Source organism: Hemitrygon akajei, chromosome 14, assembly GCF_048418815.1.
Source record: "Hemitrygon akajei chromosome 14, sHemAka1.3, whole genome shotgun sequence".
Classification (NCBI taxonomy): Eukaryota; Metazoa; Chordata; class Chondrichthyes; order Myliobatiformes; family Dasyatidae; genus Hemitrygon; species Hemitrygon akajei.
The window spans coordinates 84622675-84640956 of NC_133137.1; the positions used below are offsets into that span (position 1 = coordinate 84622675).

Sequence of the window (18282 nt, forward strand, 5' to 3'; positions counted from 1 at the left end):
GGAGAGTTTAACATCGGTAGCTGAGCGAAGGGCGCTGAGTAGGCTACGGTCAATTATGGAAAACTCTGAACATCCTCTACATAGCACCATCCAGAGACAGAGAAGCAGTTTCAGCGACAGGTTACTATCGATGCAATGCTTCTCAGACTGGATGAAGAGGTCAATACTCCCCAATGCCATTAGGCTTTACAATTCAACCGCTAGGACTTAAGAACTTTTTAAAAGCTATTATTAATGCTTTTTGAGATAGTGATTTAGATGCATATCATATTTTTTTTACTGAGTTAAGTATTGTATGTAATTAGTTTTGCTACAAGTGTATGGGACATTGGAAAAAAAAGTTGAATTTCCCCATGGGGATGAATAAAGTATCTATCTATCTATCTATCTAATCAATACGGTTATGTCCCATCACTCCAATTCATTACACAGGAATCACAAGGGACTGCAGGTGCTGGAATCTGGAGCAATAAAAAATCTGCTGGAGAAACTCAGCAGGTTGATCAGCAACTGTGGAGGGTTGGGTGAGGGGGAGGTGGCGGAAAGGATCAGAGCCCTGAGAGAGGCGAGGGGAGATGGCTGGTATAAAGAGGAGGAACTCCTGGGCTCCTTGGGCTGCTATCTTACCAACATCACCCTCCGACTTCCCTCTTTACACTGGCTGTTTCCCTTCTCCACTATCAGTTCAGATGCAAGGTTTGGACTTGAAGCATCCACAGTTCCTGATGCTGTTTGACTCACTGAGTTCCTCCAGCAGGATGCTTGTCATTCAATGCACATCTTGCCATGTGCACATTTGCTTGTGGCATTGCAACTTTACAAAATTGATGATATTGAGGGTTTAAAGTGCTTTGGGACATACTAAAATCATAAAAGGCACTATATAGACAGAAGTTATTTCTTTATAACCCAGGAATATTGTCAGATATTTTACATATTTCAAATGTCAGCGACATCTGCTGGATAGCCAAGCAAGATAAGGACACTGTCAAAGTAACCATTGATCCTGGCAGCACACAGTGAGCAAGGGCACTGGAAAAGCACCTCTCTTCAACTAATCTGATGGCCCAGCTAATCAACTGCTTCACCATGATCAACTCTAGCACTGACAATCCCAAGCCCGACTGTGAATGGAGGAGGGTCGGGCATCGGGCTAGCAACACCATCCCGTAAAAATCCACAGCCACAGAAACGCCCACAGAAGCTCCAAAGACTTTATCCACGGGAAAGGAAGGATCTTTGAAGATGGGCTACACCCGGGGACAATTTGAAGGACTATCCCGTGACAGAGGACCCTGATGAGCTGCTGTTGCTGACCTGTGCCCGGGGTGGGGGTGGGGGATAGGCGTAAATATAGTTAGTAAGTAAGACACTACCATTGCGTTTCTTCAGCATGACCATTGACCTTGATTATCTTCTGGAATCCTGTGTTCTCTTTTTGCAATTTGTGTTCTCATTTTGAGTCCAGTACAATTTACCTAACTCCACCCCTAATTCATCCACAAAATGCTGGAGGAACTCAGCAGGCCAGGCAGCGTCAATGGAAATGACTAATGAGCCGGCATTTTGGGCTGAGGTTTCCAGCATCTGCAGAACCTCTTGTGTTTCTAATTCATCCACATCTGTCAGCATTTTGAAGATACGGATCTTGCAAATGCATTTTCTGCCAAAGCAACCTAAATTCTAGGAGTTACTCCTCATAATTTGGTGCTTGTCCCAGAAATTTTCTTAAAGCCTTAAGTCCCTTTGAAAGTATCTCTTCCTAGCTACACTGCCTATAGTTTCTGAGACTTTTTCAGGTCTGGGTAGCATGTTTCAACACGTTTCCTTCAGATATTTCTCAGCACTTGATTTGACATAAAAGCAACCACTTACGGATCAAATACTTCTATTTAATATTTTACCACCTAATTGTTAATCCAGAACCTTACATCATGCATTTCAAAGTGCATAATCAAACAATTATAATACACTTGTCATTTTTGGACAATCTTATTAATATCCCAGGCTCCTTTTGAATATAATCCCTCAAAGATAATAATGACCCCCACAAGAAATATTCTGTGAATTATGGTAATATTTGCAATCAAAGTCACTCTGTTGATTATTGTAACATCTCCAGTAATGGTAACTATCTTAATCACTATAATATCTGGTGATAGTTCTTTATCACCCATTCAAATGGTCAAAGTAATACTCCCTGCAATGATTGTTCTGTCAGTTATAGTAATACCTCCTGTAATGGCCACTCCATCTCTGTGAATTACAGTGATTTATGCATATATCTCTCATTTAATCACCATTTATACCTGCATCCTTTAACTCAATCATTCAGTCACTTTTACATCTTTGTCATAACACCCAGTCACACACTCTTGGAGACGTCTGCAGAATATCTCACAACCCCTTGGTGAAATCTGTGTCATATCACCACATTCCTCTCACATGCTGAGAGGAATGTTTCCACAATATCATTGCCGCCTGATAGTCCCACTTCTACAGTTACTAACCTGCTCAGTTAAACAAGTTTTAAATTAATTAAGTTGACAGAAGCTTTCCAAAAATGTATAACATTTCTAATCCAATCTATCTTAATATGATGTCTTCAGAAATTTGCTGCCTACAATCAGTTTGCAAAGCATTATTTATATAAAGTAAGTACAAAGAAATGGGCAGGAAATATCACTGTGGACACTATCCACCCTGCAAACTGTCTTTCCCCGTCTGGAAAGCACTACAGTGTTGTTAAAACAGAAACGTCATACCACCTTAAAAGGCATGAAGTTAATCTGATTTATCATTCCAGTTGGCTCCCACCCCTTCCTTTTATTAATCCTGTCACTGCACTGCACTGCACTGTAAACACTTCAAAACACTTTTTATAAAGCTGTTTACATTGTAAGTACCTGGTGGTATTTATTTAATTATGCACAATTGATTCCAAATCTATCCTTTAACCTCCAACTTCATTAGCTTTTTTATATTTTTTTATATGATTCTTCATGCTTTAGAATTATCGAATGCTGTCACTTTTTGCTGCATGTCGTGCCCAGATCAACACACCACAGTAAATTCCTAATACATGTAAATGTATAGGCTGAACAAAGTTGATCCCTGATATTGTCAGCCTTAGAGTGATCGAAATGACATGTGCCTTGGATCTGGATCACTTATAGAAAATTGTACAAACCAGAGATATAAACTAGAGAAATCTGCTTTTGAGAGGTTGAGTTTGGGGAGAGGGGCAGAGGATGGGCAATAGCGAATAGACAGAATAATTCTAATATTATAAAAATAACTTCTTGTGTCTGCAAGTTATTCTGTTTTGTCATCCCTTCTAATTACTAAAGGACAGTAAACAACAAGACCCTTAGTAGTGTTGATATACAGGCAGATCTTGGGGTCTAAGCCCAAAGCTCCCTGAAAGAGACAGATCAAGTTGATAGATTGGCAAGGAAAGCATATGGTTGGCTTACCTTTATTACCGGTAGTTGAGCAATGAGTTCAAGAGTCAGGAAGTTATGTTACACACAAGTTCCTCAGCAGGTCAGGCAGCATCTATTGAAATGAATAAAAAGTCAATGTTTTGGACAATAATTCTTCATCAGGATTGGTCCAAATCATCGACCTTTTATGCCTTTCAATAGATGCTGTCTAATCTGCTGAGTTCCTCCAGAATTTCTTGTCCGTTACTCCAGATTTTCAGCATTGCTGAATCTCTTGTGGTTAGGAAGTTATATTGCAGCTTTATATAACCCTGCTTGGGTCACAGCTGGAGTACTGCATTCAATTCTGGTCATCCCATTATGGTAGGGATGTCACCAACAAGTGAAAACCTGCAGATGCTGGAAATCCAAGCAACACACATAAAATGCTAGAAGAACTCAGCAGGCAGTGTCTATGGAAAAGAGTACAGTTGACATTCCAGGCCAAGACTGTTCAGAATGCTGAAGAAAAAAAGATGAGGAGTAGAGATAAAAGGCGGGGAGAGGAGAGGGAGAAACACAGGGTGATAGTGAAACTGGGATGGGGAGGGGTGAAGTAAAGAGCTGGGATGTTGATTGGTGAAAGAGATACAGGGCTGAAGAAGGGGGAATCTAATAGGAGAGGACAAAAAGCCATGGAAGAAAAAGAGGGGAAGGAACACCAGAGGGAGGCAATGGGCAGGCAGGGAGATGAGGTGGGAGAGGGAAAAGGGGATGGGGAATGGTGAAGGAGAGGGGGCATTTACTGGAAGTTTGAGAAATTAATATTCATGCCATCAGGTTGGAGGATACCCAGATGGAATATAAGGTGTTCCTGCAACCTGAGTGTGGCCTCATCGCGACAGACATATCGGAATGGGAATGGGAAGTGGCATTAAAATGGGTGGCCATTGGGAGATCTCACTTTTTCTGGTGGACGGAGTGTAGGTGTTCTGCAAAGCAGTTTCCCAATCCAGGTCGGATCTCATTGATATACACACCAGGAGAACGGAACACAGTAAATGACCCCAGCAGACTCACAGGTGTAGAGTCGCCTCAGCTGGAAGGACTGTTTGGGGCCCTGAATGTTAGTGAGGGAGGCGGTGTTGGGGCAGGTGAAGCACTTGTTCCACTTACAAGGATAAGTGCCAAGAGGGAGATCAGTGGGGAAGGATGAATGGACGAGGGAGTTGCATAGGGAGCAATCCTGTGGAAAGCAAAAAGTGGGGAGGAAGGAAAGATGTGCTTGGTGATAGAATCCTGTTGGACATGGCAGAAGTTGTGGAGAATTATGTGCTGGATGCACAGGCCGGTGGGGCAATAGGTGAGGTCAGGAGGAATCCTATCCCTGGTAGAGTGGCAGGAGGATGGGGTGAGAGCAGACGCGTGCAAAGTGGAAGAGATGCAGTTGAGGGCAGTGTTGATGATGGAGGAATGGAAGGCCCTTTCTCTGAAGGAGGTGGACATCTCCTTTGTTCTGAAATGAAAAGTGTAATCCTGAGAGCAGATGCAGTGGAGATGGAGGAATTGAAAGAAGGGGATGGCATTTTTACAAGTTGTAAGTGGGAACAGGTATAATCCAGATAGTAGTGAGAGTCCATGGGTTTATAATAGACAGCAGTAGATAAGCTGTCTCCAGAGACAGAGATCGAGAAAGGGAAGGGAGGTGTCGGAAATGCACCAGGTAGGAAATGGTAGGGATGTGGTGGTTTTCAAAAGGGTGCAGAAGTGGTTTGCAGTATGCAGCCTGGAGGAGTGTGCAGGTGCTGTGATGAGAGACTGGAGAAACCTGAGTTGATTTCAGAGGAGACTGAGGGGCAGACCGAATAGAAACTGATAAGGTTACAAGAGACATAGATAAAGCAGACAGCCAGTACTTTCCCCCACAGTCGAAATGTCTAACATTGGAGGGCATGCATTTAGAATGAGAGGGGCAAATTCAAAGGCGACTTGCAGAGAGTGGGAGATATCCCAAACACAATGGAAGGGGCTGTAGTGAAGACAAATAAAAGAGGCATTTAAGAGGTTCTTTGATAGCCAAATGATTATGCTGAGAATGGAGAAATACATATAGGTTTATGCCCACAAAAGGAACTAGTTTAGTTAGGCTTTTAATTACTAGTTTAATTAGTTCAGCACTACATCATAGGCTGAATGGCCTTTTCCTGTGCTGCAGTCTTCTATGTTCTACTGTACAGGGCAACACCAACTCGCAATTGTGTAGCACCCTTAATGTAGAAAACATCTCAAGATGTGTACTGAGTCTTATCAAAAATGTGTAATACCATATTAAAGGAGATACCAAAGGATTGGTTAAGGGCACGGTTCAACATGAAAGATTATGTTTAACACATTCCAAGAATAACATACTTCAGTACAAAGATATCAAATCAAACCCAACACTGATGAAGTGTGATGGATGAGTGAAGACTTGAGGGAACATCTGACAGATGTACTAAATGGACTGACAGCAGGGTACGGCATTACAAACAAGAAATCAAAGAGATTTGGAGAGAAGTTAAGAATCAAACAATTAGGAAGGCAAAGAGGAATTATGAAATTAAATTAACAAGATGACAAAACAGAATAATTATCAGACAAAATAATACAAAGAATTGGGAATAGGGCCACTAATGATGGTATAAGATAAAATCACAAAGAATAAATATGAAAAGAGAAATACTGCATAATTACTTTGCTTCATAAAACATTACAGCACAGTACAGGCCATTCAGCCTACAATGTTGTGCCAACATTTTAACTGCTCTAAGATCAATGTATCCCTTCTCTCCTGCATAGCTCTCCATTTTTTCTGTCATCCATGTGCCTCCGGAGAGATGCTACCATAGAAATGGGTCAGATAAATACAACATGAGAAGGTGAAATGAGAAATTACATTTAAAAGAAAACAAAGAGAAATATAAAGTGAACTCATCAAAAGTGAAGGACCTGGACCTGAAATGGTTACTGTCTACTTCTCTCCATAAATGTTGCCTGACGCATTGAGCTCCCCAGCTTTTAGTGCATGATCAGATGTACTTATTCATTCACAACTTATGGTCATTATTGTCTAGACTCCCCCACCAGACATCCTCTCTACGTCCACTCTATCTAGGCCTTTTGAAATTCGATGGGTGTCAATAAGATTCTCCCCCCACCCCACCTCGTCCTTCCAAACTCCACCAAACATAGGCCCAGAGTCATCAAACTCTCCTCATACTATATGTTAACCCTTTCATTCTAGTGAACCACCTCTGTACCCTCTCCAATGCCAGCACATCCTCTCTCAAATAAGGGGCCCAAAACCAATCACTATAGTCCAATTCTCACAATGCTCCAAATAGTCTCTGAACTATTAACCTAGATACCAGTCTAGGAACTTAACTTTGATCCAAAAGGCAAAATACTACAGATCCAAAATAAAATATTGCTGGGAAACAGTCAGCAGGTCTGGCAGTGCGTGTGGAGGTAGAAACAGTGTTAACATTTACAATTGACAACCCTGTTGTCAGCACAATTACTTAGATAACAGGGCTTCTACTCACAATGGATAAGCCCTCTTGTCCAGATGAAGTAGTTTCATACATTTTAAAGGAGTTTAAGGAGATATTAGGTTTGCTGAATAATTTAATGAGAAGAATGTGGTGCCAGAGAATGGATGAGCGGTTAATGCAATTGAAAGGCCATTGGTACATGCCTGGGCATTAAATATCACTGACAAGAAAAATAACCCAATCAATACAGAAAATATCTGGGAAGTAAACATGTAATGAATAGTCTGCATGGGCTTTGAAAGGGCAACTGAATTGGGCATTATTAGAAATAAAAGGGAATAGAATGGGATAATATAATTAGTGCACTTAACCCAGACTTCCAAAAGGCCAAGTAACAGATGAAGAAGGCCACAGTCGGGATGCAGATTCAGGGAATAAGAAGCATAAGAGATAGTGAGCTAGCTGAAAGACAGAAAGCAGAGAGCAGGGTTAAAGAGCAAAAGGCCTTTAGAATGGTAGAAGATGGAAACAGGGTCCCTTAAGGGTCAATACGGTGATTGAATTGAATTGATTTTATTACTTATATCCTTCATATACTTGAAGAGTAAAAATCTTTACAATACATCTCCCTTAAGTGTGCCAGGTGCAATTTATAGTGATTTATAATAAATATTATGTACAGCAGGATAGTCAATACAACATACAAATAGAGTTGCGTCAACAAAAATTAAGCAGTCCGATGGGCTGGTTAACAATTTAGACCTTAGAATGAATATATAATATCTAAATTTGCAGATAACACAAAATAGAGGACTGTTAGATAATAAGGGAGTAGACTGAAATAAATTCATGAAAGCATTGGACTAATATCCTAGTGGGAAGTTTTGCTAGTACTGGCAGGTGAGGTTTGAACTAGAGATGTAGGGGGATGGGAACAGAAGGCCAAAACAGTAGAGAGGTTGTGGAGGCAGATATTGGGAAGATCTCCGACAAAGTCAGGAAGCAAAAGGTTGAGCATGGTGTGACTTGTGTCCTCAGCTGTGTATATTTCAACATAAGAAGTATTGTAGGAAAGGCAGATGAGCTCAGGGCATGGATCAACACCTGGAATTATGATATTGCAGCCATTAGTGAGACTTGGTTGCAGAAGGGGCAGGACTGATAGCTCAATATTTCATTGTGTTTGACACAACAGAGTGTGAGAGATTAAGGATGAGGGATGGTTTTATTGGTCAGGAAAATGTCATGGTAGAGCTCAGTTAGGACAGACTGGAGAACTCGTCTAGTGAGGCATTATAGGTGGAACTGAGAAATAAGAAATGGATAGCCACCTTAATGGGGTTATATTACCTACAGTCCGAGGGATTTAGAGGAACAAATTTGTAGAGAGCTCACATACTGTTGTATAAAACATTAGGTTGTGATTGTAGGTAATTTTAACTTTCCATGTATTGACTGGGACTCCCATACTGCAAAAGGATTGGATAGGATAAAGTTTGTCAAATGTGTTCAGGGAAGTTTTCTTTATCTGTACATTGAAATCCCTACCAGAGAATGCGCAAAACTTGATCTGCTGTCAGGGCAGCTGGCAAAAGTTAGTGTAGGGGAACACTTTATATCTAATGATCACAATGCCATTAGTTTCAAAGTAAATATGTAGAAAAGATAGGTCTGGTCTGCAGGTTGAGATTCTAAATTGGAGAGTGGCCAATTCTGATGGTATCAGAAAGGAGCTGGCAAGTGTGGATCGGGACAGGCTGTTTTCTGGCAAAGTGTGCTTGGTAAGTGGAAGGCCTTCAAAGGTGAAATCTTGAGAGTCCAAAGCTAGTATGTGCCTGACAGAATAAAAGCTATTGGGAACCTTAGTTTTCAAGAGATATTGAGGCCCTGGTTAAGGAAAAAAAGGAGGTACGTTGCAAGTATAGGCAGGTAGGAACAAATGAGGTGCTTATGGAGTATAAAAATGCCAGAGAACTTGTAAGAAAGAAGCCAGGAGGGCTAAAAGAAGGCATGAGGTTGCCCGAGGGCAAGGTGAAGGAGAATCCTCTGGGATTCTACAGAAGCATTGCAAGGGACAAAGTTAGTCTTCTGGAAGATCAGGATGATAATCCATGTGTGGAGCCAAGAGAGGGGGGAGATTTTAAATAATTTTTTTCCCTCTGTATTTACTCAGGAGTGGACACAGAGTCTATAGAAGTGAGGCAGGGTGGTATCGACTTCATGGACCCTGTACAGATTACAGTGTTTGCTGTCCCGAGGCAAGTTAGGGTGGATGAATCCCCAGGACCTGACAAGGTGTTCCCTTGGATCCTGCAGCAGGCAAGTGCAGAAATTGCTGGGGCCCTAGCAGAGATATTTAAATCACCTTTAGCGATGGGTGAGGTGCCAGAGGTTTGGAGGATAGCCAATGTTGTTCCGCAGTTTAAAAAGGGGTCTAAAATAAACCAGAAAATTATACGTCGGTGAGCCTGACATCAGTAGTGAGAAAGTTATCAGAAGATATTTGAAGGGACTGGATATATACATATTTGGACAGAGATGGACTAATTAAGGATAGTCAGCATGACTAAACGCATGGTAGGTCATATCGAACCAATCTTAAAGAGTTTTTTTAATGGATTTTTTCAGAGAGCTTACCAGGAAGGTGGATGAAGGCAAAGCAGTTTTCTATACAGACTTTAGCAAGGCATTTGACAAGGTCCACATGGGAGGCTGGTCAAGAAGATTCAGTAGCTGGGTATCGAAGATGAGGTAGTAAGTTGGATTAGAGATTGGCTTTGTGGGAGAAGCTAGAGAATGGTGGTAGTTAGATGCTTCTCTGAATGGAGGCCTGTGACTAGTTGAGTGCTGGGTCCGCTGCTGTTTGTCATCTATATCAACAGTCCGGATGATAATGTGGCTAACTGGATCAGTAAGTTTGCAGATCAAGTCAAGTCACTTTTTATTGTTATTTCGACCATAACTGCTGGTACAGTACACAGTAAAAATGAGACAACATTTTTCAGGACCATGCTGCTACATGAAACAGTACAAAAACTACACTGAACTATGTGAAAACAGCACAGAAAAAAAAACTACACTAGACTACAGACCTACCCAGGACTGCATAAAGATGACACCAAGATTAGGGATATAGTAGACAGTAAGGAAGGATACCATGGCCTGCAGTGGGACCTGGGCCAGCTGGAAAAATGGTCTGACAAATGGCAGAGGGAATTTAATGCAGACAAGTGTGAGGTGTTGTACTTCAGCAGGACCAAACAGGGTAGGTCTTACACAGCGGCACTAAGGGCACTTAGGGCACTAAGGAGTATGGTAGAACAAAGGGATCTGGGAATACAGGTCCATAATTCATTGGAAGTGCCATCACAGGTAGATAGAATCGTAAAGGAAGCTTTTGGCAGATTGGCTTTCAAAAAGCAAAGAATTGAGTCCAGGAGATGGTATGTTATGTTGAAGTTGTATAAGACATTGGTGAGGCCTAATTTGAAATATTGTGTGCAGTTTTGGTCACCTACCCACCCGAAAGGTGTAATTAAGGTTGAACGAGTAGAGAGAAAATTTACAAGGATGCTGCTGGTCTGGAAGACCTGAGTTACAAAGAAAGATTAGGACCTTATTCATTGGAACGTAGGAGATTGAGAGGAGATTTAATAGAGGTAAACAAAATTATGAGGGGAATAGACAGGGTAAATGCAAGCAGGCTTTTTCTACTGAGGTTGGGTGGGACTACAGCCAGAGATCATGGGGTAAGGGTGAAAAGTGAAAAATTAAGGGGAATATAAGGGGAAACTTCCTCACTCAGAGGGCCGTGAGTGTGGAATGAGCTGCCAGCACAAGTGGTGCATGCGAGCTTGATTTCAATGTTTTAAGAGAAGTTTGGATAGGGACATGGATGGTAGGGGTATGGAGGGCTATGGTCTTGGTGCAGGTCAACGGGAGTAGGCAGTTTAAATGGTTTGGCATGGACTAGATGGGCCGAAGGGCTTATTTCTTTGCTGCACTTTTCTGTGACTATGACTCTGTTGGGTATTGCTGGCTGGCATGGATGGGATGCGCCAAACAGAATTAGTCAGCAAATTAATTTCTGCACAAATAAAGACAGTTTAGTATGAAAAAATGATTATATTATTGAGAAAATAAAGAACTAAATGGGTTAGAGGAAGAAAGAGAGCTAGGAGCAACTTTTGCTTGTGATTGGGCATTAGCCTAAAACATTAACTCTTTCTCTCTCCATAGATACCGAGTATTTCCAACGTGTTTTACTGATGATCATATAAGTTACAGAGGCAATAAAGAGGGTATTAAAAGCTGCTGTTGTCAGAATTACAGGTAATGATATCTAAATGATAACTCACAAGGACTTGATTCCAGGACAATGGACCTGCCTTATAGAAATCTTCCAACAGAATGTGGATGCAACCTGAAAGGAGAGGTAGTGAAAAGATAAAACTGTACTTTGTTAAATTCCAGTAATGTTTCTGCTTCTTTCAATTATACTTCTAAACTGGCCTTTTCCAAACTGAAACCTTAACTCTATTCCTCTTTCTACGGATGCTGCTCAACCCACTAAGCCTTTCCAGCAGTTTGTGTTCTCTTTTGCTCCAGACTCCAGCATCTGCGTCTCTTGTTCATCCATTTAACTGGATGAGGCACAGCTGACATACACCACCCTCTGGTAAATATTTACAACACACACCCTCCAAGGCCAATTTATTTTGAAGTGCCCTTGAACTAATACTAAATTGCAGGTACATTCTAATTAGAGATCCATATGACTACAGCTTTATTTCTCCAGTTATACCCCAGGCTTATTGAGATAGAGGGTCACATTCCATTATCCTTTTTAATAGTATTTTGTGTCTGCATTTAAACATCCAATTCTTTTTTCTCTTCTGCACTTTTACTTGTGTTTCAGCAGCATTTACCTGCACTATTATATAATCACAGAACTAAACATAAAACAGTACAGTACAGCCCAAGAACAGGCTATACAGCCCATGATATCGTGCTGAGCTAGTCAGGCTTATGACACCTTTTGCCTACATGATGTCCACATTTTCTGTATATTCGTGAGCCTTTTACATCCCTTTACCATTTGCTTTTACCACCACTCCTGGCAGCGCATCACAGACACCCAGCTCTGTGTAAGAAACTTGCCTCCTTTGAATTTAAATCCCCCCTCTCCTTAAATGCAGGCCCTCTAGTATCAGACATTTAGACCCTGGGAGAAAGATGCCAGCAGTCCACTCACACAATACTTGATTCCTTCCCCGCTTTTTACAATTTTCCTTCCCCCAGCTTCTTTACCACAAGTCATGTTCAAATAGCCATGCGGCCCAATTCATTCCCACATTTATTGGCCCTTGGGCAAGAAGATTCGTTTTTGGGAGAGCCATGCCAAGATGAATTTTGGTAACAGATTAAGTGTTCATTTTACTCATGTAGGTAAACACGATTGTCCTTTGAAAGACCCTGATAGACAGGATGAACTCTGATTTCATATACAAGTCTGTTCAGTCTAATCCAGTTAGACCAAGATACTGTGCTGCACAGGACACAATCTCATTTCTAATGGTCCTGAAGATAACAAAAGGGAGCAGCAATAAAGAAGCAATGAGTAGCTTTTGATTGGGTCATTGTCCATAGTAAAGATAATGCCAGAGACTTAAAACACTTCATTTTAGCTTTTGTGTTGAAGCAATGAGAGAATATTTGTATATTGCAATGCTCCTGGTTTTCAAAGTATTGAGAACTCGATATAACAGTAAGCAAAGCAAATTATTATTGAACAGCTAAATGCAGTGAACAGCCAGGTCTATTTAAAAAACAGGGACACAGATTCATGGAAATTTATGGTACAGAAGGAGGCTATTTGTCACATTGTGTTCATGCTGGTCAAAGGTAATGTTTTATATTAAAACATTATATGAAAGAAATGTAATCTTTGCGTTCATTTCGAGAGGACTAGAATATAAAAGCATGGACATAAAGCTGAGGATTTTATAAGGCATTGGTCAGACTGCATTTGGAGCGTTGTGTGCATTTTTGCATCCCCTATCTACGAATGGGTGCGCTGGCATTGGCGAAGGTTCAAAGTTCAAAGGTCAAAGTAAATCTATTATCAAGATACATAAATGTCACCATATACAACTCAGAGGTCCATTTTTCTTGCGGGCATATACAGTAAATCCAAGACCCATATTAGAATCAATAAAGGACTGCACCCAACAGGACAAACAACCAATGTGCAGAAGACAACTGTGCAAGTACAAAAGAGAAAAAAACATTAAATATTGTGAACATGAGATGAAGAATCGTAAACAGAGAGTCCATAGATTGCAGGAACAACTCAGTGATGGAGCAAGTGAACTTGAATGAAATTGTGTGAAGATTTACAAGAATGATTCCAGGTTAATGTATGAGGAGCATATGATGGCTCTGGGTCGGTACTTATAGAAGTTTGGAAGAGTGAAGGGGGTGGGGGATTTCAAAGAAACCTATTGAATATTGAAAGAGTGGACATTGAGAGGATGTTTCCAATGATGGGGGAGCTTACGACCAGAGGATACAGCTTCAGAACAGAGATGAGGAGGAATTTCTTTAGCCTGAGGATGGTGACTCTGTGGAATTTATTGCCAAATATGTCTGTGGAAACCAAGTCATTGGATATATTTAAAGCAGAGGTTAACAGGTTCTTGGTTATTAAGGACTATAATACCTCCAGACATAGGAGCAGGATTAGGTCATTTGGGCCATCGATCTGCATCCATCATTCCATCATGGCTGATTTATTATCCCACTCAACCTTCTCTTTGTAACCTTGGACACCATCACTAATGGACTCCAACATCTTCCCAACCACTGAAGTATGGCTAACTGACCTATAATTTCCTTCCTTCTGCCTCCTTCCATTCTTGAAGAGTGGAGTGACATTTGTAATTTTCCAGTCCTCTGGAACCATTCCAGAATTTTGTGATTCTTGAAAGATTATTGCTAATGAGTGCCCCCTGACACTCTCAAATTTATGGCATACTGCTATTGACGTCTGATGCAAAATACTTATTAAATTTGTCTGCCATTTCTTTGTCCCTCATTACCAACTCTTCAGCATCATTTTCCAGTGGTCTGATATCCTCTCTCACATCTGTTTAACTCTTTATATCTCTGATAAAACTTCTGGTATCCTCTGTTATATTATTGGCTAGCTTACCATCATATTTAATCTTTTCTCTCTCTTAGACTTTGGCTTTTTTTGGTTGTTTTCTGTTGGTTTATAAAAGCTTCTAAATCCTCTAATATCCCACTAATTTTTGCTATATTCTCACTCTTTTTGCTTTTATGCTATCTCTGATTTCCTGTCAGCCACAGATGTCTCATCCTCCCTTTAGAATATTTCTTCATCTTTGAGAAGGCAGGAGAATAGGGTTAAGGGAAATAATAAATTAGCCATGATTGAATGGTGGAGCAGACTCGATGGGCTAAATGGCCTAATTTGCTCCATAAGTTTTATGGTCCTGTATTTATTTTTGGGCTTGCTGTACTTTGTCCAGTGGATAAAGTGACAGGACAACATAGACCAGCCATGTCCAAGATAGTGATCTCAACTGTATCTATGCACTTAAATTAGCGCACAATAAATCAATGGTTGTAGTGAGAAAGAATAGAGTTGGATTATGCCAGGCTCAAATGATGTGAAATCTGTTGTGTGGCATTTTCCACATATCTTCAAGGACTTATGTACTTTACAGCTAATCAAATATATTTGAACTTAGCTATTGTTATCATATAAGAAACCCACATCTATTTTATTTGCAACAATCTCCACCAAATTCAATTATGGATTTCAACCCAGATAAGTATCAGGTAATGTATTTTGGGCAGTCAAAGCAGGATAGGACTTATGCCGTGAATGGGCAGGGCTTCACAGCAGCATTGCGGTTAGCACAATGCTATTACGGCTTGGGGTGTCAGAGTTCAGAGTTCAATCCCAGTGTCCTCTGTACATCCTCCTCATGGAATTAATGAGTTTTCTCTGGGTGTTCCGGTTTCCTCTCACAGTCCAAAGACGTACCAGTTGGTAGGTTAATTAGTCGTTGTAAATTGTCCGGTAATTACGTGAGGGTTAAATTGGGGGTTGTTGGGAGTTGTTGGGTGGCGTGGCTCAATGGGCCTGAAGGGCCTACACCCCACAGTATCTCTAAACAAATAAATAAACAACGGGTGAGTGTTATGGAACAGAGAGACCTGGGAGCATAAGTGAACAGTTCTCTAAAAGTGGCCATGCAAGTAAACAGGGTGTTGAAGAAGGCATTTTGCATGCTGCCCTTTGTCGTTTAGGGCATCGAGCTTAGGAGTAGGGACGTAATTTCGCAGTTTCCTAAGTCACTGGTGAGGCTGCACTTGGAGTATTATGTACAGTTTTGGTCACCCTGTCACAAGAAAGACACTGTTCCCCCCCCACCCCAGGAAATTGATTGTTTAATAGATAGTAGTAATGGTATTTTAATCTGAATAGCTTCACTGTCTTGTAAACACTGTATGTCTGTACCTTGTGTGATTGTTATGTAAATATACTTTTATAGTTTTGTTAAAAAAAAAGAAAGACACTGTCAATCTGCAGTGGATGTTGCCTGGACCAGAGACCTTGAGTTACAGAGAGAGGTTGGCCATGCTGGACTTTTATTCCCTGAAGTGCTGGAGAATGAGGGTTGACCTCACAGAGCTTTATAAAATCATGAGGGGTATAGTTAAGGTAGATTGTCATAGTCTCTTTCCCAAGGCTGGAGAATCCAAAACTGAAGGCACAGTTACAAGATAAGAGGGGAGAAATTTAAAAGACATCTGAGAGTTAACTTCTTTACACAGTGGGTTGTAATTGGCTGGAATGAGCTGCCAGAGGAAGTCGTCAAGGTGGGCATAAGTGCTGCACTTAAGAGGCATTTGGACAGGTGCACGGAGGTGAGGGGCTTTGGAGGGTTATGCGTTGAATGCAGGCAATTTGGATTATCTGAAAGGATGTTGAGGTTGGTCACTGAGCAGCAGGGTTGCAGAACCTGTTTATATTAGTATTACTCTATGACTCCGTAAGGAGGTATGAATATCAATTGTATTTATCACCTATAAATTGTCTTCAAGCTGAGTGACTTCTATACCTAAGAATCAAACACACTGCTGAGGATTTGGTAAACAGAATATGCTGGCAAAATCATTCTGGGAAGGCTCTTATTGGTGAACCAGGCAGTTGCTGTTATAAACACAAGAAAACTCTTCAGATGCTGGAAATCCCAAGCACCACACACAAAACGCTGGAGGAACTCAGCAAGTCAGGCAGCTTTTCTATGGAAACGAATAAACAGTCGACGTTTCAGGTTAAGACCATCTGCCTTCCATCTTCCTCCCTCCTTTCCAGTCCTGAAGAATGGTCTCGGCCTTTTGTGTGAATTTCAGTTACAATCCATTTCCAGACTGTCATCATCATCTGGGCAAAAATAAGTCCTCATCTTCCTTGTAACCCTTTGACCGATTACTTTTATTCTATTAATTACCCTCAGTCTGAATGACTTCAGGATCCTTTTAAAAGAGTCAGCCCTATTGCTGAAAGTCTGACTAAGGATACACAAGAAAAAGTGTCAAAATTCCTTTTCAGAAAGGTATTTGTAAAGTAGGTGAGTTGCTTGTGACACATGCAAAATGCTGGAGGAACTCAGCATGTCAGGCAGCATCTATGGAGCGGAATTAAAAAAATGTCAGTTGTTTATTCCCCTTCACAGATGCTACTTGATTTGCTGCGTTCCTTCAGCATTTTGTGTGTGTTGCTTAAGATTTCTAGCATTTACTGATTCTCTTGTGTTTTTGAGTTGTTTATGAACCTTGTTTTTGATTCTTCTGCTCATGTTATCCTTATGTTTGCTTTCAAAACCACATAACGATAAATATCTCATTTAAGACTCTCCCTCAACTTTCTCAGTTCCAAAGGAAACATCTTCAGCTTATAAAATCGTCCCTCACAGCTGTAGTTTCCAAGCCCTTATAAATTTCCTCTGTTCCCTCTTGTGTGACCAGAATTGTACTTAGTGCTTAAGTGATCTAACTAGTATTGTGGACAAGTCCAGTATTACCTCCATACTTTTAATTGTAATTAATTGAATTGACTTTATTTCTTACACCCTTCACATACACGAGGAGTAAAAATCTTTACGTTACGCCTCCGTCTAAATGTGCAATGTGCAATGTGCAATCATAGTAATCTATTATAATTTATAATAAATAGAACAGTCAATGTAACATAGAAATACACTCAAATCAGTGTGAGTTAATCAGTCTGATGGCCTGGTGGAAGAAGCTGTTGGTCCTGGCTTTTATGCTGTGGTACCATTTCCCGGATGGTAGCAGCTGGAATAGATTGTGGTTGGGGTGACTCGGGTCCCCAGTGATCCTTCAGGCCATTGCTTTGGCTAATTAAGAAAGGCACGTTGCACGTTGCTCTTTTAAATCACCTCACTGACCTGATCTGCTGCCTTAAAAGATTTCGGTTCACACACTTCAAGAGCCATCTTCCACACCACCCAATATTCTTTTATTTATTTTATATTTCTCTTGCCTTGTTTCATCTCCCTACATGTATGAACTCACACTTCTTTGAAGTACATACCACTTTTGATTAAGGTGTGAATGAATGTAAGTTAGATCCTGCGGCATGTCAGGTAACATCAGAGGAGAAAGAGAAAGAGAGTGAATTACTCTCAGATTGGTGAACTACAGATTCTATCACAGATTTTGACACAATCTGATCTGCTGATATTTCTGGAAGTTTCTGTTTCATCTTAATTTTCCCGTTTCCTCGATATTTTGCTTTTTATATTAAAATGCACACTCAGTGACCACTTTACCAGATTGTACACCTGCTCATTATTGCAAATATCTTATCAGCCAATCATGTGGCAGCAACTCAATGCATTAAAGCATGCAGTTAAGGTCAAGAGGTTCAGTTGTAGTTCAGCCCAAACATCAGAATGGGGACGAAATGTGATCTAAGTGATTTTGTCCATGGAATGATTATTGGTGCCAGATGGGGTGGTTTGAGTATCTCAGAAAATGCTGATTGCTGGGACTTTCAAACACAACAGTCTCTAGATCTTACAGAAGATGGTGCACAAAATGAAAAGACATCCAGTGAGCGGCAGTTCAGTGGGTGAAGCGGTCAGAGGAGAATGGCCAGACTGTTTCAAGCTGACAGTAACTCAAATAACCATGCCTTGTAATAATAGAGTGCAAAATAGCATCTCTGGGCATACTCTGTTAGGTACAGGAAGTATCTAATA

General features: G+C 40.8%; 1 protein-coding gene across 3 annotated transcripts in view; it reads right to left on the minus strand.

The window, feature by feature from the left end:
- Window positions 1–18282, minus strand: part of celf2 (cugbp, Elav-like family member 2) — a 1088079-nt gene that overhangs the window by 781550 nt on the left and 288247 nt on the right. The window contains exon 4 of one of the 3 annotated variants that reach the window (XM_073066516.1): window positions 11317–11381. The exons of the other annotated variants lie outside the window; for them this stretch is intronic. The gene's annotated coding sequence lies outside the window, so the exon portion shown is untranslated. The remainder of the gene's footprint in view (window positions 1–11316; window positions 11382–18282) is intronic. 3 annotated transcript variants of the gene reach the window in all.